At 40.7% G+C, this 21,445-nt stretch overlaps 1 protein-coding gene and 1 non-coding gene across 2 annotated transcripts in view; one reads left to right on the forward strand and one right to left on the reverse strand.

The window, feature by feature from the left end:
- DCC (DCC netrin 1 receptor) overlaps positions 1 to 21,445 on the reverse strand; it is a 1,045,544-nt gene that overhangs the window by 178,015 nt on the left and 846,084 nt on the right. The gene's annotated exons all lie outside the window — the stretch shown is intronic.
- LOC119926022 lies at positions 13,472 to 13,609 on the forward strand. The gene has a single exon (XR_005449941.1). It is a non-coding gene; the product is annotated as a small nucleolar RNA SNORA7 (small nucleolar RNA).

The raw sequence follows: 21,445 nt of genomic DNA on the forward strand, positions 1-21,445 counted from the left end.
GCTGTAATGTGGAACCATATCAGGCAGAAAGTCCAGACTAACAGCTTTAAAGCACTCTAGCAGCTTTCTCCCTCCTAGTTCATTCATTCAATTGTATATACTGAGCACTTACCATGTGCAGAGCACTGTACTAAGTGCTTGGGAGAGCATAATACAGCAATAAACTGACATATTCCCTGCTTACAATCTAGAGGGGGAGACAGATATTAATGTGAATAAATAAATTATCGATATGTACATAAATGCTGTGGGGCTGGGAGTGGGGATGAATAAAGGAAGTAAGTCAGGGCAACGCAGAAAGGAGTAGGAGAAGAGGAAAGGGGGGCTTAGTCAGGGAAGGCCACTTGAAGGAGATGTGCTTTCAATAAGGCTTTGAAGTGGGTGAGGAGAGTAATTATCTGTTAGATTTGAGGAGAGAGCAAAGGTAAAACACATTATGGACTCGGCATGGATCATGCTCTCCCAGGACTCTGCTGGTTCTCAATGGTAGGAAATATCTCGACCAGCTTGTTTGAGATCCAGACAGGAAAGACTTGTGGTTCAGGAATGTGGTCACTATTGGAGCCCCCAGAATTAGTCTCCCTGAGAAATGGTAGTACTTGTTAAGTGCTTACTATGTGCCAAGCAATGTAGTAAGTGCTGAAGCATAATCAAGTCAGTCACAGTCCTTGTTCAACACGAGGTGCGTTGCCTAATTAGAATGGAGGGCAGTTGCTGAATTTTCATTTTACAGATGAGGAAATAAAGAGACTTCTTGTGAGCAGGGCTGTGTCGACCAACTCTGCTATATTGTACTTTAGTGCTCTGCACACAGTAAGTGCGCTCAATAAATATCATTAAGTGACTTGACCAAGGTCACACAACAGGCAAGGGGCAGAGCTGGGCTTAGAACCTAGATACTCCGACTCCCAGGTTCTTGCTCTTTCCACTTTCCATCCTGTTTCTCGTGACCTAAACCCAATCTGAGTGAATAACACGGAGGGGAGCAGGCTAGATTATATTCCCACAAGAGAACTGATGTTAATACGTTCAGAAGTAAGTTCAACTTGAAAAGTGTCCTGTTAAGAGCTACCTACAATTCCCTTATCCTCTTACATAGATATTCAAAGCTGCGACCATTACGATAACAGTACATTTCCAGCTAAAACTGGTTCCTATGGACTTTCCTGCAATGATTTTTGTTAATGTGACCCTTGACTCTGAGAAAATCAATGTTGGAGGCTGTGAAGTGACGTCTGACCTTTTCCTTACAAGAAGGGGAAAGTAGCCATCACAACTCTGAGACTTCTATTCCTTTGTGTTTTGAAACAGGATTTATTAATTGGAAGCCAATATATTTAACTTCTGTTTTCTACCTGTCTTGGTCAAAATCTACAGAATGGAAGGCCTTTATCTTTGCTTGTTAGTACTACATTTTTTTTTTACCTAAATTGGTGTTTCACCCTAAAGAAATTAATTCCTACAGCAGTTGACTTCGTATAGTCCTCTACCAACATCTTCCACACAGTTCCATTTGATATTGTTTAAAATTGGAATCATGCTTTGGAGGCCCATCACTGATTTTACAGGGTGGAGTGTGTGGATGGAGACTGTAAGCTCATTATGGGCCGGGAATGTATCTGTTTATTGTTGTATTGTAGTCTCCAAAGCACTTCGTACACTGCTCTGTGCACAGTAAGCGATCCATAAATACAATTGAGTGAATGGATAATTAACCCATTGTGAAATCAACTACTGTTTCATGGGGTGTCCACTTAGCCTGGTGATGTTTTTGATTCTCTCTCTCTCTCGGGTTCTTAAACTTCATTATTGATTCCCATGCCCATTACTTGTGTCAGCTTCTTCATACTTTTAACTTCCTCCTCACATAGCCTGTTCCCCGGCCTCCAAAGATGTCTTGATCCTAATAAAATTGCTGCCTATTTCATTGATAAAATTGAAACCATCTTGCATGCTATCCCTAAATCTCCCTTGTCCCTCTTCAATCCCACTTCCTCCAGTCCTCTCTTCACCTTTCCCATCCTTCCCCACAGTACCAAAAAAACCCTCTCGCCTCCTCTTAAAAACTACTCCCCACACCTGCACCTCCAACCCTATCACTTTGCATCTTATTAAAACACTTGCCCCCTCCCTTCTTCCATCTCTAACTGCAATCTTCAACCACTCGCTCTCCACTGGCTCCTTCAACACATGCTATGCATCCTCTATTCTGATAAAACCTTATCTTGAATAAATACCCCCCTCAAGTTAGCAACTTATTTCCTTCCTGCCATTTCTTTCCAAACTACAAGAGCAAGTTGCTTACAATCACTGCTTCCACTTTCCTGCCTCCAAATCTCTTCCTGACCACCTCCAATCTGACTCTCACCCCCTCCATTCCACAGAAACTTTCTCTCTAAGGTCAGCAATGACTTTTCCTTCTAAATCCAACTGCCTTCAACACATCCTAATCCTCCTTGACCTTGCAGCTGCTTTTGCCACAGTGGACCATCACATTCTCATAAAAATGTTACCATATTTCACTTTACTGACACTATCCTTTCCTGGTTCTCCTCTTCCTTCTCTGGCTGCTCCATTTTACTCTCTTTCACCAGCTCCTCTTCTGCCTCTCACTCCCTAGCTGTGGGAGTCCCTCAAGAGTCAGTTCTGGTCTCCTTCTATTCCCCACCTAATCACACTCCCTTGGAAAACTAATTCTCTCTCATGGCTCCAACTACCACCTCTATGAGGATGATTCCCAAGTATATATCTACAACCCTTATCCCCTTCCCTCTCTGCAGTCTCATATTTCCTCTTACCTTCTAACTGGATGTACTGCCATCACTTCATATTGAACATGTTCAAAACAGAATTCCTTATCTTCCAACCCAAACCCTGTCCTTTCCCATCACTGAAAACAGCACCACTATCCTTCCTGTCTCACAGGCCCGTAACTTGGCATGATTCATTCATTCAATCATATTTATTGAGCGCTAACTGTGTGCAGAGCACTGTACTAAGCGCTTGGGAACTACAAATTGGCAACATATAGAGATGGTCCTTACCCAACAATGGGCATTGGCATGACCTAACGCTAACCTCCTCATCGTACCTCGACCTCATGTTTCTTGTCACCAACCTCTTGTTCACGTCCTGTCTCTGACCTGGAATGCCCTCCCTCCTCATATCAGATAATTGCTCTCCACCACTTAAAAACCTCACCTCCAAAAAACCTTCCCTGGCTAAGCCCTCCTCTCCTCTTCTCCACTTCCTTCTGCGCTACTCTTACTTGCTCCTTCATTTATCTTCTCTCTCAGTCCCATAGCACATATGTATATATCTGTACATATATTTATGTATGTATTTATTTATTTATATTAATGTCTGTCTCCCGCTCTAGACTATGAGCTTGTTGTAGGCAGGAATGTGTCCGTTGTTATACTGTACTCTCCCAAGCACTTAGTGAAGTGCTTTGCATACAGTAAGCGCTCCCTCCTCACCGTGCCTCGTTCTCACCTGTCCCGCCGTCGACCCCCGGCCCACGTCATCCCGCTGGCCTGGAATGTCCTCCCTCTCCACATCTGCCAAGCTAGCTCTCTTCCTCCCTTCAAGGCCCTACTGAGAGCTCATCTCCTCTAGGAGGCCTTCCCAGACTGAGCCCCCTCCTTCCTCTCCCCCTCCTCCCCCTTTCCATCCCCTCACCTTACCTCCTTCCCTTCCCCACAGCACCTGTATATATGTTTGTACATATTTATTACTCTATTTATTTATTTTACTTGTACATATTCTATTTTTTTATTTTGTTAACATGTTTGGTTTTGTTCTCTGTCTCCCCCTTCTAGACTGTGAGCCCACTGTTGGGTAGAGACCGCCTCTATATGTTGCCAACCTGTATTTCCCAAGTGCTTAGTACAGTGCTCTGCACACAGTAAGCACTCAATAAATACGCTTGATTGAATGAATGAATGAGTAAATACGATTGAATGAATGAATGAATATCCTTGAAACATCCCTCTGATTCAACCCTCATATTAAATTTATCACTAATCCTTTCAGTTCTACCTTCACAACATCACTAAAATCCACCCTCTCCTGTCTATCCAACCTGCTTCCATGTTTATCCAAGCACTTATCCAATCCCACCTTAATTACTGTATCAGCCTCCTGGCTGACCTCCCTGCCTCCTGCCTTTTTATACTCCAGTCCATACTTCACACTGCTGCCCACATCATTTTTCTATAGAAATGTTCAGTTTGTGTTTCCCCATTCCTTAAGAACCTCCAGTGGCTGCCCATTCACCTCCATCTTGAACAGATATTCCTTACCATCAGCTTTGAAGCACTCAATCAAACCCCCTCCTACCTAACCTCACTGTTCTCCTACTACAACCCAGCCTTCTCACTTTTGCTCCTCTAAGGTCATCCTACTCACTGTACCTTGGTCTCTTCTATCCCGCCACTGACCTCTAGCCCACATCCTGCTCTGGCCTGGAATGCCTTCCCTCTTCATTCTGACAGGCAATTTCTCTCCCCACCTTCAAAACCTAAATGAAGACAGATCTCCTATAAGAAGCCTTCCCTGAATAAGCCCTCGTTTTGTCTTTTCCCACTCCTTTCTGTGTCAATCTGACTTACTCCCTTTATTCATCCCTCCCTCAGCCCCACAGTGCTTATACACATCTCCCCCTTTTAGACTGTGAGCCCACTGTTGGGTAGGGACTGTCTCTATATGTTGCCAACTTGTACTTCCCAAGTGCTTAGTACAGTGCTCTGCACACAGTAAGTGCTCAATAAATATGATTGATTGATTGATTGATATCCATGATTTCTTTATGTTAATGTCTGTCTACCCATCTAGATAATAAGTTTGTTGTTGGCAGGGAATTTGTCTGCTATACTGTACTTTCCCAAGCACTTAGTACAGTGCTCTGCACACAGTAAGTGCTCAACAAATACGATTAATTATGCTCTTCACCTATTTTTACTTATTTCAGGCTTATTTAATAGAAGGCCACTCTCTTTTTGATTATGTATTTCATATCTCTCCTGGGTCCCTTCCCCTGGAGCTGACTCCTGCGGCTGGGACAGGAGGAAGAGGCTGCCTGGACTCTTTCTCTGGAACTGACTGGGGCGAGAACTATGGAATAGGCATTAGTTCAGGATCAGATAGCATAATATGCCTGGCAGATAACCATCACAGGGGAGGTGGTACCATGATGGGTCATAATTCAAACCTTATACTAGGGATTGGTAGATCTTACAGGGGATCCAGACACAGTCGTAATCCAAATAGCTCTTATGAAAATTGCAATCCTATACATAGCCCTCAAAAGTCCACATTTCCCCCTGCCTTCAGGTCATGCCTTCTGAAGCCACACCATCGCCTTAAACATAAGTCCTAACAGAACTTCTCATCTTTCCACTCAAACCCTATCCACCCCAAGACATTCTCATCCCTGTAGACAACACCTCTATCTTCCATTCTCACAAGGCTTGGCATTATCTTTGAATTATCTCTTTCATTCAATCTGCATATTCTGTCTGTCACCACGTCTCACAGGTTCTGCCATCATAACATATCTAGAATGTGCCCCTTTCTTTCTAACTAGACTTCTACCACACTGATCTAAGTACTTATATCCTGCCCTGCCTACTGTTTCAGCCTCTTCACTGACCTCCCGCCTTCTGTCTCTCCCCTCTCCAGTAGATATTTCATTCCGCTGCCAGGATCATTTTTCTAAAAAATGTTCTGTCTTCCTTTCCCCACTCCTCAAAAAACTCCAATGGCTGCTCATCCACTTCCTATCAAACAGAAATCCCTTGCCATTGGTTTTAAAGCACTCAGTTGGCCTTCTCCATCCTACTTTATCTCACTGTTCTCCTAGTCCAACCCAGCCCACACTCTTCACTCCAATGCCAACCTACTCACTGTAACTCAATATTTTTCTCACTGCCAACTCCTTGCTGTGGCCTGGAACTCATTCTACCATGAAAAAAATAAAAAATATATATATTCTTTTGGAGTGCTTGGCAAATTCAAAGTTCCAAGACGACTGTTACACTATTATTTGAGCAATAACTATCATTTTCTGATTATCTACATAACTGTTACTATTTATGTTAGAACATGAAATCCATGTATTACATCAGTTGAAAGATATGCTAAAACTAGCATAACTTTGAAAAATTGATTTCTCCAGGAAGTTGCCGCATCCTGAGGCAAAGTGAAGGGAACTTAATGTACTGATTCTTTGCCACATGCAAGCTCTTTAAACTGTGGAATGAAATTTGTTTCCTAGAAAGATCCACTGGATACTTCATACATCCCAAAGACATTACTTTCACTAAAATAACTGCGTGCAAAATTTAACCTTTTTAAAATCATTCAGAAATGAAATTATCAAAGTTGAAAGAGGTTCATATGATAATCGAGATAAAATAACAATAATGATCATTCTTTTATGACAAAATAAACTGAGAGAATTGAGCCATCAACTAATAATGAAAGATGAAAAATTGGGAAGAAAAGCAAAATGCTACTAAACAGAATGTTGAATGCATAGGAAGTATCAACCAAAGGGAAACAGAAATATAGGGACTGTAAAATAACAAGATACTGGTAATGTATCCACCATGCAGGGACCTACGTATTAAAATTAGCTGCACCATTGAGATTTATGAATACATTTTGTCTTCAAATGCATATGCATATTTTTCAAGCCAATGATACCCTATGGAAGTCCATATAGAAGTTTATTTTTAAAATGGAAATAAGTCCAGATAACCTAGCAAGCTAATTTCACCCTAGAAAAAATGAATAAAACATTCTCCCCAATTAAGCTCTTGCATGAAGACATACCTAGGGTAGTGAATTCTTGGTTTTCATTTCTTTGGATCATATGTGTCATTTTTAAAAACCCATGTGATGTCTTATAATGAGCAACTTCTATTTACTTTAATGGGAGTGTTGTCTGAACCAGATCTACCAAATTATGCTTTTGTAATTAATCTCTGAAACCTGCCGGCTTTCAATCCCCTAGCACTACTTTAAAAAAACAGAATTTACCTTGTAATTACAAGAGATATTACAATGTATTTATGAGGTCATTTGTTAAAATGTACAATAATTACAGAGTGCTCACTTAACACAGGTATTTATGTCTTACAAAATCAAATGGGATGAAATATTTTAATTATGTTGGTGGAATAAAATATTTGAGCTCCAAATGTCATGAAAGATTATAGGTTTGATATGCATAACTCATAGGCAGAAGTGATGGTTTCTAGGTCCATGAGTTCTTTATGATTTGCTTTCTGTGAATATGAAAATCATTTTGACCATATCCTGCTTGTTGCTGACCTTTTTATCTTCCTAACCACAGGTTTAGTCATCAAATGATACTGGAATATAGATTATTAGGCTTATTTACAACTGGAATATCAAATTTCCATTATTGTTTGATGTAAACATGGACGGGTTGACATCACTAAGAAAAAGAGCTACAATTTTGTGGTATTGAGCAGAAGAATATAAACATGGGTTATCTGGATGATGGTATTCCTACAGACGAGGTACCCCCACTGAGAATGCTGGTCATGACTCAGTCCTAACACTTTGGGAACAATAATTTAAGCAAAGTAATTCATCATCATCAATCGTATTTATTGAGCACTTACTGTGTGCAGAACACTGTACTAAGTGCTTGGGAAGTACAAGTTGGCAACATATAGAGACAGTCCCTACCCAACAGTGGGCTCACAGTCTAAACGGGGGAGACAGAGAACAAAACCACATACTAACAAAATAAAATAAATAGAATAGATATGTACAAGTAAAATAAATAAATAAATAAATAAATGAATAAATATGCACAAACATATATACATATATACAGGTGCTGTGGGGAAGGGAAGGAGGTAAGATGGGGGGGATGGAGAGGGGGATAAGGGGGAGAGGAAGGAAGGGGCTTAGTCTGGTAAGGCCTCCTGGAGGAGGTGAGCTCTCAGTAGGGCCTTGAAGGGAGGAATTGATTATAATGAAAATGATTTATGTAGTACTACTTGCACACTCTTGTGCCAGACAGTCTTATTCCACTGGGGCACAGAGTGGAATAAGCAAAACAGCCAATGGAGGTGCAGGGTATTGCAATGTGCACATTAAGACTTATTATATGAGAAGCAGCGTGGCTCAGTGGAAAGAGCACGGGCTTTGGAGTCAGTGGTCATGGGTTCAAATCCCGGCACCGTCAACTGTCAGCTGTGTGACTTCGGGCAAGTCACAACTTCACTGCACCTCAGTTACCTCATTTGTAAAATGGGGATTGACTGTGAGCCCCCGTGGGACAACCTGATCTCCTTGTAGCCTCCCCAGTGCTTAGAACAGTGCTTTGCACATAGTAAGTGCTTAACAAATGCTATTATTATTATTATGTGGGATCCATTTACAACAATTCTGCAAGCTCATTATGGGCAGGGAATGTGTCTACCAACTTTGCAATGCTGTACTCTCCCACAAGCTTACTACAGTGATCTGCACCCAGTAGGCTCTCAACAAATATAACTGATCAGTTGATTCCGTGCTCATCAGCAGAACCCAGCAGGCTGCTGTCTTGGTAGCTACTGCGGTCTTCATCACCCATGTTAACCAACTATTCATCTGTATTCCCATGGACATGTCCAGCATGTGGAATAGAGATTAGTTTGGTCAGAAACTTCCACCACTGATGTCTTAGCCGCAGCAGGTATTCTCTTACATGCAAAGTCAGGAGGAGATCCCAGATCTCCTAATTCACAGAGTTGTGCACTTTCCACATGACCAACTGCAGGGTAGCATTTGGATAGTGTAATCCCAAAAGCACACTCATTCATTCATTTAATCGTATTTATTAAGCACTTACTATGTGCAGAGCACTGCACTTAGCGCTTGGCATTTACCCTTAATTATCAAGATATTTCAGGTCAGCTAATCTCATTCACCTCAAGTATCTTGATATTTTAAGCCAGTGTCCTTTTTTCAGCCTGAATAATTTGTGTGTCACACAGACCAGGATTAACCAGGATTTATTTGTGTTTATACAGCAGATGTCCATAAACAGATAATAATAATAATTATAATTATGCTATTTGTTAAGCACTTACTATGTGCCAAGCACTGTTCTAAGCACTGGGGTACATACAAGGTAATCAGGTTGTCCCACGTGGGGCTCACAGTCTTAATCCCCATTTTACAGATGAGGTAACTGAGGCACAGATAAGTTAAGTGGCTTATCCAAGGTCACACAGTAGACAAGTGGCGGAGCCAGGATTAGAACCCACCTCCTCTGACTCCCAAGCCCTTGCTCTTGCCACAAAGCTTCTCAAAACAGATTTGTTTGGACCTCCACTACATGGGGCTAACTATCCCCACCCATCTCAGTCTTGTGCAAATTGGCTTTCTTCCAAAAAATAATGGAGCCTACAGAGAAGAGAGCCCCTCATTTTTTTTTGTAAAACAAAACCTGTATTGGAAATGCAACTACTTGAGTGTAAGAATCCTGATGGCAGGAATCCTGTTTGTTTACTCTATTGTGCTCTACACACACTAGAGGCACTCAATGAATGCCATTGATAAATAATGTGGATCCAATTTCTCTCCTTCCTCTCCTTGGCCCTCTGCTCTTCTGTTTTCCTCTCCAGGAAGCATGCCTCTCTCTCCCAGCTGAGCTCCTCAGGGAAAACCATGCAGTCCTACCGGACCGAAGAAACAATGCTGTGGCATGTAAATAATCTCTTATTACAGTGTTTGCATAAAGACTGGAGAAAAAATATGTCCAGTGGGAAAAATGGGGAAAAACAAGGATTTCCATTACCTCCCTTAAATTTAAAATTCTTCTTGAACATTTTCTCTGCAGGAAGGTGATTCTGTGAGAAGATTCTCACAGAATAAACTTAAATTTGGAACGCAGTGTAAAGTCCCAGTGCCACAGTGGAGCTAACAAATACCTGGAGTCTACCAGGTGCAATCTGAGCCCATTCTTCTAGACTGTGAACCCACTGTCGGGTAGGGACCGTCTCTATATGCTGACAACTTGTACTTTCCAAGTGCTTAGTACAGTGCTCTGCACACAGTAAGTGCTCAATAAATACGATTGAATGAATGAATAAATGAATGCTGCACCTTGGCTGACAATTTATAGAAGGCCCCTCAGGCCCAATAGAGTTACCTAATGGAAAAAGCATTGGCCTAGAAGTCAGAAGACATGGATTCCCGGCTCTGACACTTGTCTGCTGAGTGACCTGGGGCAAGTCACTTAACTTCTCTGTACTTCAGTTGCCTCATCTGTAAAATGGACATTCAATAACTGTTCTCCTTCCTATTTAGACAGTGAGCCCTATGTGGGACAGGGACTGTGTCTGAACTAAATATCTTGGATATACCCCAGCACTTAACACAGTGCTAGGCACAGAGTAAGCATTTAACAGATGCCACAATTATTGTTATTATAGTTATAGTGATCCTGTGGGTAATCTTGTAGTTGTTCATCCGGACTTCTTTACACTCAACTATGACATTTCATCCTGTCTCACGTCTAAAATTATATCACGTTATCCAAACACTTCAAAGAAAAGCTGTCTCCTAGTTTGGAACTTCCAAGTTAGCATTTCCCTAGAAGCCACAGAAATTCTTGCTAGCCACTGCCTTGTTTAAATCATCTACTGCCATCAGATTTTCACCCTAGGCTGTTTCACTACTCATATTAATAAGGACATCAAAAGAAGAATCCTGGTATTTGCGCATCCCTTTATGAGAGTAGAGAAGTCCAACCCAATCTGGTACTATTTACTGATTTCTTCAATTTCTTCCATTATGATGCCAATTTGTGCTTCCCAAGTGCTTAGTACAATGCTCTCCACACAGTAAGCACTCAATAAATACGACTGAATGAGTGAATTGTAAACATTTATTTACAAAGCAAGATGGTTATTAGATTCTCTTAGAAAGGGTCCTAAAGCAAAGTCTTTATTTACTGGCAGTAGGGCCTGTTTTGTAACATGACCACAAATGACTATTTGTTAACTGCAGGTTACTTAACTTTACACATATAAAAACTGTATTCCATGCCCTAACTTCTCATTTGTGTGTCTGTTATATTGTTATATTGCACTCTCTCACGTGCTTAGTACAGTGCTCTGCATACAGTAAACGCTCAGTACAATGGATTCATTTTGCATTCAGTGATTGAATACAATTCCCTAATGCTAATATTTTTCATAGTTTACTACACCATGAATCCAAATTGTCTTCATTATTGCTAGAAAACATTTATTTAATATCATTCTTATTCTGATTTTGACAATAAGTGTACAGGTAAAAATAACTGGAAAATACCAAAAGCATTATTATATATGGTGACATAAATGAACCATTTATTTTTTAACTTAAATCCTGCCTTCTTGTATCTCGAGTATCATTTATTGAAAAACAAATTTCAGATTTGTTCTATTTCTTGTCAGTTTTCTAATCCCCAAACTAGAGATCAAATCAGCAAGTTAATATTGAAACTCACTCCAGCTCCCTGGCAAGCAGGAATCCTATCACAATGCTCTGTACACAGTAAGCATTCAATAAATGCCAATGATAGATTGATTAACTGTTGAATACCAGTCACATTATCATTCCATTAGGCCAAAAATTTGCCAAACCTCGATGTCTACAGACAACAAAATATTTGCCGGAATGTACTGGTAACATGCAAATCAACCTTTTAAGATTAACACACCCATTCCACAAACATGCTAGGCTATTTCTTGTTTTACTCTTCTTTTTTCATTTATGCAAACAAAAAGAGCACAGCCATTGTTCCTGAAATACAGAGAGGGATACTTATGTGACCCATGAGAAGCATATCAGTTTTAAGGTTACTAAGAGAATGTTCATTACTCTGAAGACCATGGGTAACTATCAATACTTTAATCAAGATTTCAATTAGGCATGCAATCATTACATATCTAATTGACAAACAATTAGGAGCACCTGTAGTTCTCTATAATTTTCATTACTGATTACACCAGGGCTGATTATTTAAAATGGTATCTGAGATCCATTGGATTACAAAACAAGGAGTACAACAATTCTGAAGTAATTAGGCTATTAATATGCAAATGAAAACTAACTCTAAAGTACTTTCAAAGCTATTTCCATTTTAAACATATGAATATGGTTTGTTTGAATGATGCAATACTGATAGGTAGATGCGCCCAACAATGACTTAGATGTGGATAACCTGCAGCTACACTACAAAATGGGAAATCATTTTGAAATTATCACTGTTGGTAGGGACAAAAGGCAGAGCAAAAAATCCCCCCAGATAATAACAGACACTCCCCCCACTCCCAAACCCTACCCCAACCCAAACACATAGTTCTACTCTGTCTCAATAAATATTCACGTCTTGGAAACGAAAACATTTCTCAATTCTTTTATTATGGGCTTGACAGGAAAGTCAATAGTCACAGCTCAAAAGGAAGCTTGCTTCTTTATATGTATAATGAAAACCTGAGTAGTAACTTTCATATCATTTTTTCTTGGCTGAAACCAAGTAGTACTTCACTTTATACCAAGATCTTCAGTCCTCCAAAGGGCGCCTTTCAACTGTATCTTTCTCTTTAGGCAATTGAAGTGCTGGCTGCTTGATGAAGCCCCTTTTCCCTGTAAGACTTTCCTCCTCAACTTCAAATGATCTTCAAAGTCCACCTCATCCAGAAAGCCTTCCTTTATTAATTTCCAGTAACCTCTCCCCTAATTCTCTTCAACCTCTCAGTTACTTACAACACTGTAGATCACTTCCATATCCTGAAAATACTTCCTGACCTTGCTTTTACTAACACAATTCTCTCTTGGTTCTTTTCCTACCTCTACAGCTGTTTCTTTTTGGTATCTTTAAGTAGTTTTTCCTCTGCTTTTCAATGATAACTGAAGGTAGCCTTCAAGGCTCCATTCTAGGACCCATTTTCTTATCACTTTACTCTCACTCCCTTGGAAAGCTTATCAGTTCCCCTAGCTTTGAAGATCACATCTAAAATCCCAGACCCAACCTATTTCCTTTGTGCTCTCAAATTTTCTCCAGTCTCCAGGACATGTCTACTTGGATGTCTTACAGGCCCTTCAAGCTCAAAATGTCCAACATTAAACTCCTCATCTTCCCTCCCAAATCCGCTCCTCCACCTAACTTTCCAATCACAGTTGATAGCAATCACACTGCTATCCTCCCCATCTCTGAGTCTGGCAACCTTGACATTACCCTAGACATCTCCCTCTCAATCAGTCAATCAATCAATAGTATATTACTGGATGAAGACTATTGAATAGAATGCTTAGGGAAAGTAAAATTGAGTAAATAGACATGGTCTGTACTCTCAAGGAGTTTTAGAATCTAGCAGGGGAGGCAGACATTAAATTAATTTACAGCCGGTGGAAGAAGGAAAGAGACATATTTGCAGGAGTAGGTGCATTAGGCCCCTCAGGGTCACACCTGGTGAGTTTCCAGTACTCTACCAGTCTTGGCTATGGGAGGGAGAGTCAAGCAGAGACCTACCCATTCCATTCCTAGCTTGGGCAGTGGCTAGCTAGTGGAAGACAATCTGCTACACGTCAAAACTCACCCATGCTGGGCTGCAGCAGCACGGGAAAGAGTCGAGGGCAGAGACTCAAGTTTACTGCATGGAAGGAGGCAACGGTCAACCACTTCTGGATTTTTACCAAGAAAACACTATGGATACACTACCAGAATGATTGCAGATGGAGAGTGGGCAGTTGTGGGAGAGCTGTGTCTATGGTGTCACTATGGGTTGGGCATGACTTGACAACATAAGACAAGACAAGAGAAGTGCATTATGAGCCCGTTGTTTGGTAGGGCCCATCTCTATATGTTGCCGACTTGTACTTCCCAAGCTCTTAGCACAGTGCTCTGCACACAGTAAGCACTCAATAAATACAATTGAATGAATGAGTACAGTGCTCTGCACATAGTAAGCGCTCAATAAATACGATTGATGATGATGAATGAATGTGAGTACACTAGTGTTTAGGTGTGCTGAAGTGCTGAAGCAGCAATTGTGGACATGGAACCTGGGGAGACTAGAGAGCAAATGGGTAAGGCCTCCTGGAAGAGATATGATTTCAGAAGGGTTTTGAAGAAGGCGAGAGCAGTGATCGAGCATACTAGACAGGTGAGGGAGTTCCAGACAGGAATTCCCTACATTTCTAGGATCTACTTCTTCCTCTTCATCCAAATGGCCATCACCTATGTTCATTCACCTGTTATATTCTGATGATTACTCCATCAACCTCTTCTAGGCTGAAAGCTTGCTGTGGGCAGGGAACATGTCTACCAACTCTGGTAGACTGTACTCTCCCAAGCACTTAGTACAGTACTATGCACACATTAGTGCTCAGTGAATATGACTGATTGATTGAAACTCCTCACAAGTTTCCATGACTCCAGATTTTCCCTTTCTCCAATCCGTATTTCACTCTTCTTCTTGGATCATTTTTCTAAAACGTCAGTTTGTGCACTTGTCCAACACCTCCAATTTGGTCATTTTCCTGTTGGCTTCACAGGGTGTTCCCTGAGCTAGTAACTGTATACTGGCTGTAGTATCTAATTGCACATCCACCTTAAATTGCTCTGAAAATAGGATGATTTGCAGTCTTAGTCCCTAGTTCAGGTTTGTCGAGTGATATAGGCCCAATTTCAATCTCACAAAGCAATTGCTTCTGAATCTATCAGAATTGGATCCCAAAAGATGAACTATGCATCTGACTCTTCACCTTAAACACAGATTGTATGGAGAAACAAATTCATAGACTGTGATTATAGACCTTGAGCTCCCTGTGGGCTGGGAATGTGTCTGATTACTGTCATATTGTACTCTTCCAAGCACTTAGTATGGTGCTCTGCATATAGTAAGCACTCAAAACAAATAATTGAATGAATGATAATTTATAATAAGGGGTGGGAGGATTCCCACCATTTCTGAGAACATGAACTACACAATGACGGTGTGCAGAGACATTTGGGAATGGTGCAGCTGACTTGTGTGGGAATTCATTCTACCACATGATCAGCGACCAATGCAGATCTCATTTTTTACAAAGATGAATCTGGAGCCACATTGATTGATGTTGAATAACTGAAATCCCCAAGTCATTCATGGACTTATCTAACAAGCCCATAAGCTTGGTGTTACCCTCAATCATCTCTCACATTTAACCCACATATTCAGTTTTTCATCCAAACCCTGTCAGTTCGACCATCAGGACACCAATGAAATCCACCCTTTCCCCTCCATCCAAACTGCTGTTATGCTGATCCACTTTTCCTATCCCTCTTTACTATTGCATCAGCCTCCTTGCTGACCTCCCTGCCTCCTGTCTCTCTCCACTCCAGTCCTTACTTCAGTTTGCTGCCTGGATCATTTTTCTATAAATACATTCAGTCCATTTTTCCCCCTCCTCAAGAATCTCCAGTGATTGCCCATTCACCTCCACATCAAGCAGAAACTCCTTACCATCAGCTTTAAAGACCTCAATCCCCTTGGCCCTCCTACTTACCATACCTGATTACCCAGCCCACACATTTCACTTCTCTAAAGCCAATCCACTCACTGTACCTTAGCCTCATCTAGCTCACCACTTACCACTCACCCAAATTCTGCCGCTGGCCTGGAACACCCTCCCTCTTCATATCTGATAAGTGATTGCTCTCCCTACCTTCACAGCCTTATTAAAAGCACCTCTCATCCAAGAGGTCTTCCCCTACCAAGCCCTCATTTCCTCTTTTCCCATTCTCTCTGTGTTGCCCTTGCACTTGGATTTGCACCTTTTATTCACCTCTCCCTCATCCCTCATCACTTATGTACATAACCTTGATTACTGTATCAGCCTCCTTGCTAACCTCCCTGCCTTCTGTCTCTCCACTCCAGTCCATACTTCACTCTAATGCCCGGATCATTTTTCTACAAAAGCATTCAGGCCATGTTTCCCCACTCTTAAAGAAACTCCAGTGATTGCCCATCCACCTCCACATCAAAGAAAAACTCCTCACCATTGGCTTTAAAGCCCTTAACTTGCCACATCCTACCTTATCTCATTACTCTCCTACTACAACCTAGTTGTAGTAGTTCCTCTAATGCTAACCTTCTCACTGTACCCTGATTTTGTCTATCTCATTGCTGACCTCTCGCCCACGTCCTGCCTCTGACTCGGAACATCCTCTCTCCTCATATCCAAAATACAATTACTTTGCCCCATTCAAAGCCTTATTGAAGCATAACTCCTCCAGTAGCCCTTCTCTAGCCCTCTTTTCCTCTTCTTCCACTTCCTTCTGCGTCACCCTGACTTGCTCCCTAGTTTCATTCCCTATCCCAGCACCACAGCACTTATGTACATATCCGTAATTTATTTACATTAATGCCAGTGTAACCTCTAGAATGTAAGCTCATTGTGGGCAGGGAATGCATCTGCTCATTGTTGTACTCCCTCAAACACTTAGTACAGTGCTCTGTACACAGTAAGTGCTCAATAATTACGATTGACTGACTGATATCCATACTTTATTTATGTTACTGTCTGTATTCCCCTCTAGACTGTGTGCTCGTTGTGGAAGGGGAAAGTGTCTACCAATTCTATTATCTCATACTCTCCTAAGTGCTTTGTGCAGAGTACAGATTGATTTATTGATTTAGTGCTTGGAACATTCTAGTTACCCTGAGCTTCACATTTGCTCTCTCCCTGTTACATTGCAAACTCCTTGAGAGCAAGAATAACCTATCACAGTGTTGCTTCATACGGAAGATGCTCATCAAAACCGATGAATGAATGCATGAAATGGATAAATGAATAAATTCCAGGACTTTGGGGTATTCCTGGAGAGACCAACCTTAGCCCAGATCAAATCAACTAAAGCCCATGCTGTCATCATCTCACTGAGGTTTACCTAAACCTGTCATATTCTGATGATTACTCCATCAACCACATTTTACGTTTAAAGAAACAGGCACAGAGAGGTTAAGGTTAAGTGACTTGCCCAAGGCCACACAGCAGACAAGTAGTTAAAAACCAAAGTCCTCCGAGTCCCAGGCCTGTGTTCTTTTCCAGTAGGCCACAGTGCTTGCTACATAAATCATTCATTTTGCTGTATCTTGAGGGCAACATGAACTCTGGAAAGAACTCACCTAAAGTCCTTCTACTTCTCTTAGTTTATCTGTACAGCATATCTATTTCCTTTCAGAATGTGTTCCAAATTAGACTGAAATATTACAGAGTCACCTAAAAAGTGCTGATTCTCCAACTGGAATCTAGGAGGTCTGGTACTCTATAAAAAATGAAAGTGCATTTCCACTTTCTCTGGAGTAAATCAGAAGGCACTCGTCCATATCCAAGCAGGCGGTAGCCCAGGGTTTCCTCCAACCTAGTTTATCATTTTACCATCTTAAAGTTTCATTTTTCAGCAGTTTAAACCTGGTCTGATCCTTTTCATGAATTCTGATTGAACTCTAGGCTTATTGAATAACATAAAATATTAAACTCTTTATAAATAAGTATTCTCCAAGTCATGTGTTCCTTAAAATAAGTATTCAGCCTGCTGTGAAAACATGCACTCTTGAAAAATTTTGCCTCTGATCCCTCTATTAAGAACATCAGTTAATTCATTAAAATGCTATTTAATGAGGAGACAAATGACTAGTTCCCATTAGACAATGCAAAACATTATAAGGGTTGTGTTTTTTTTTGCAGATTAAAGACTCTCAACACAGCTCTTTAAATTTTGTACCTGGTGGCCTATGTTTGATGAAAAGTATTTTTTTCCCTCCCTGCACATGTTGAACAACATTGATGTCTGTTCTCCCCACTTCTAGACTGTAAGCCCATTGTGGGCAGAGACTGTCTCTACCACTGAATTGTACTTTCCAAGTGCTTATTACAGTCCTCTGCACACAGTAAGTGCTCAACAAATATGATTGAATGAATGAATGAATTAAACAGAATTTTGTTATTTTAAAAAATCAACTCTGGTAAAAACACATTTCCTTTTACTTTGTCCCTGAACTATTTCATGAAAATGAAGGTGCTTCAACATTTTCAGTTTTTAATTATGGGTCTGCTTGCTGTATGATCTTGGGCAAGTCACTTAACTTCTTTGTGTCTCAATTTTCTCATCGGTAAAATGGGGATTTAACACCTGTTTTCCTTTCTCCTTGAACTGTGAGCCCCATATGAGACAGAGACTGTCTGACTTGATTACCTTGTATCTACCCCAGCACTTATTAAAATACTTAGCACATAATAAAAACTTTCAAATACCACAATCATTATTGAAAGGGTAAAATGCAAATTGAATTTATACCCAATAATAACCAATAATAATGTATCATATTTGCCTCTGTGCCTCAGTCACCTCATCTGTAAAATGGGGATTAAGACTGTAAGCCCCCTGTGGGACAACCTGATCACCCAGTGCTTAAAACAGTGCTTCGCACATAGCGCTTAACAAATGCCCTCATTATTATTATTATAGCTCCTATCTTTAAGCAACTCATAGGACTTCTGTCAGAATCCTCTTCAACCATTCTAGACTGTGAGCCCGTTGTTGGGTAGGGACTGTCTCCATATGTTGTCAACTTGTACTTCCCAAGCGCTTAGTACAGTACTTTGAACACAGTAAGCACTCAATAAATACAATTGAATGAATGGACCATTCTAAATCTGTTTGTGGTATACATTGTATTTTGCCAATAAGAAATTTTTAGCACAGTAGTAAAATGGCCTTCAGCCAATTATTGGCAATTTAGAGCCTCCAGCTCCTCCTTCTCCTTCATCCTGTGGCCTGCCATTTGGTCTTTTCACCATGTATGATTAACTTCCAGTGAAGACTGTGAAAGGGCACTGAGAGAAGAAAGTAAATGTTTCTCCTTCTGTGTAGTCTGATTAAAGGTTTGGCAGGGGAGCAATTATTGGATTATATGAGAACTGGGAGCCATTTTAGGCTTTCAGTTTAGTCAAATAGTCCGTAACCCAGTAATGCAGTTGATCAGAATTTGATAGATACCCAGCTGACAGGTCCTCTCCTACACCAACATGTTTAAGGTAAGGGCTCCAGCTGTTAAGGGATCCCAGGGAGAAGAAAATGATGATATATGACCAGAAAGATAATTTTGAAGGTAGGGTTAGGATGCAAAGGCCTTAGGATCTGAGGATAAGGGAGATTCAAAGCAGTCTCTTTGGATATTGTTCACATGAGAGAACATCAATGGTGTCTAATTTAGAGTAAGTCTCAACAGATAAATGGACACCAGAGATGTCTCATGCTAGTTTAGCTATCAGTATGTTCTTTATGGGTAAGAATCCTGTCTACCAACTCAACTGGACTCTCCCAAGTGTAGAATGCTGTAGAGCTTTGTGTCTATTGCTATATTGCACTCTCCCAAGCGCTTAGTACAGCGCTCTGTAAATACAATTAATTGATTTTCTTTGGGTTTTTTTTGAGAAAGGTCCTTTTGATAGCTAGATGCTGTATCTATATGAGTGGGAAAGAAAAAAATGTTATGTGATGGGCATTCCACAATGAATGGAAGGAGACCATAATAATATGGGGTGATTGGGGATTGAGGAGCAGGAGGCCTAGACAATAGAGCACGGAACTGGGAGAGAGCTGGGTTCTAATCCAGGCTCTACTATCTGCCTGCTGTGTGATCTGGGGCAACTCCTTTACCTTCTCTGTGCCTCAGTTTTCTCATCTGTCAAATGGAGATTGAATATTTGTTCTCCCCCCTACACTTACAGTTTGAGCTCTATGTGGGACAGGGAAAGTGCCTGATCATCATCAATCGCATTTATTGAGCTCTTACTGTGTGCAGAGCACTGTACTAAGCACTTGGGAAGTACAAGTTGGCAACATATAGAGACAGTCCCTACCCAACAGTGGGCTCACAGTCTAAAAGATCTGATTATCTCCGATATTCCCCAGTGCTTAGAACAGCGCTTGGCATTTAACATAAGGAAAGATGAAACAAAAGTAAAAAAGACAAAAGTAAAAAAGACAAGGACAATGATAACTATGATAACTACAGCACATGCAGCAGAGTTTCAGACTCCTAATAGTTCAGACCATGTCACAGAAGTCAAAGTGGTGGCTTTCCCAATATATGAAAAGCTGAAAAGGCAAATTGGGGCATATGAAATAGAAGCTTAAGTACCATGTGCTAGATTAGTATATACCACCAATCCATATGCCTATAGTTCACACATACTGCAGATATATATACATAATAGATATATCTATAGATATATAGATATATATATAGATCTATTATATCTATCTATTTTTATATATATAAAAATACACACACACACATACCTATGTGCTGATGACCTCTCCATAAATTATTTCAGGATTGGTCAAGTCCTGGGCAGTAATTCCTCTACTAGTACATATGTCTGTCATTTCCAAAAAAAATGGTAAGATAGTAAGATACTAAACATAAAATAAAATGCAAGACCAACATGCCCTCCTATATTGCTTCTATATTAAAAAATGACTGCTTTCTATTCATTCAAATGTATTTATTGAGCACTTACTGTGTGCAGAGCACTGTACTAAGTGCTTGGAAGGTACAATACAGCAATAGAGATAATCCCTTACCACAATGGGCTCACAGTCAACAATAAGCAGACACATTTCCTGCCCCATGTCAACAGATTACTCTTGAAAATGGCCATCCCATCTCTGTTTATGAGTCTGTTTTTTTTGGCATACCAATCTTCACATAACCTTTGCTTCAGGAGAACAATTTGTTTTCCAATTGCTGCCCGCCAAGCTCACTTGTCTGCTGCAATAGTCTCCCAGCAGTCCACTCCTATTTTAGATTCTTTGAGACATACAGTGTTTCACTATATTTGTAAGCAGTTTACTCTGCTCTCCTGGCTGTTGTGTGCCCAATTCAGATTTACCATACAGCGGTTACATAGGTCTCCTGTTGTCCTCCATTTTGCCTTCATATCTAACCCAGTGGAACTATATCGCTGTGAGCACTGCTTCAATGCTGGTGAGCTGACTGCATTTCTAGATTTCATTTTTAGGAATCGAGAAGCAGTGTGTCCTAGTATATACAGCACAGGCTTGGGAGTCAAAAGGATTTGGGTTCACATCCCAGCTACCCCACTTGTCTGCTGTGTGACCTTGGTCAAGTCACTTCCCTGTGCCCCAATTTCCTCATCTATGAAATGAGATTAAGACTATGAGCCTTATGTGGGGTAGGGACTGTGTCCAACCTGATTATCTCATATCTTCCCCAGAACTTAGAACAGGGCTTTGCACATAGTAAGCACTTAAATACCACAATAATAATTATTGTAATTGGTCACATACATATTAGGAAATATGAAATAAAAATTTGAAAAGACAGAAACAATGATAATAACTATGCCA

Source organism: Tachyglossus aculeatus, chromosome 3, assembly GCF_015852505.1.
Source record: "Tachyglossus aculeatus isolate mTacAcu1 chromosome 3, mTacAcu1.pri, whole genome shotgun sequence".
Classification (NCBI taxonomy): domain Eukaryota; kingdom Metazoa; phylum Chordata; class Mammalia; order Monotremata; family Tachyglossidae; genus Tachyglossus; species Tachyglossus aculeatus.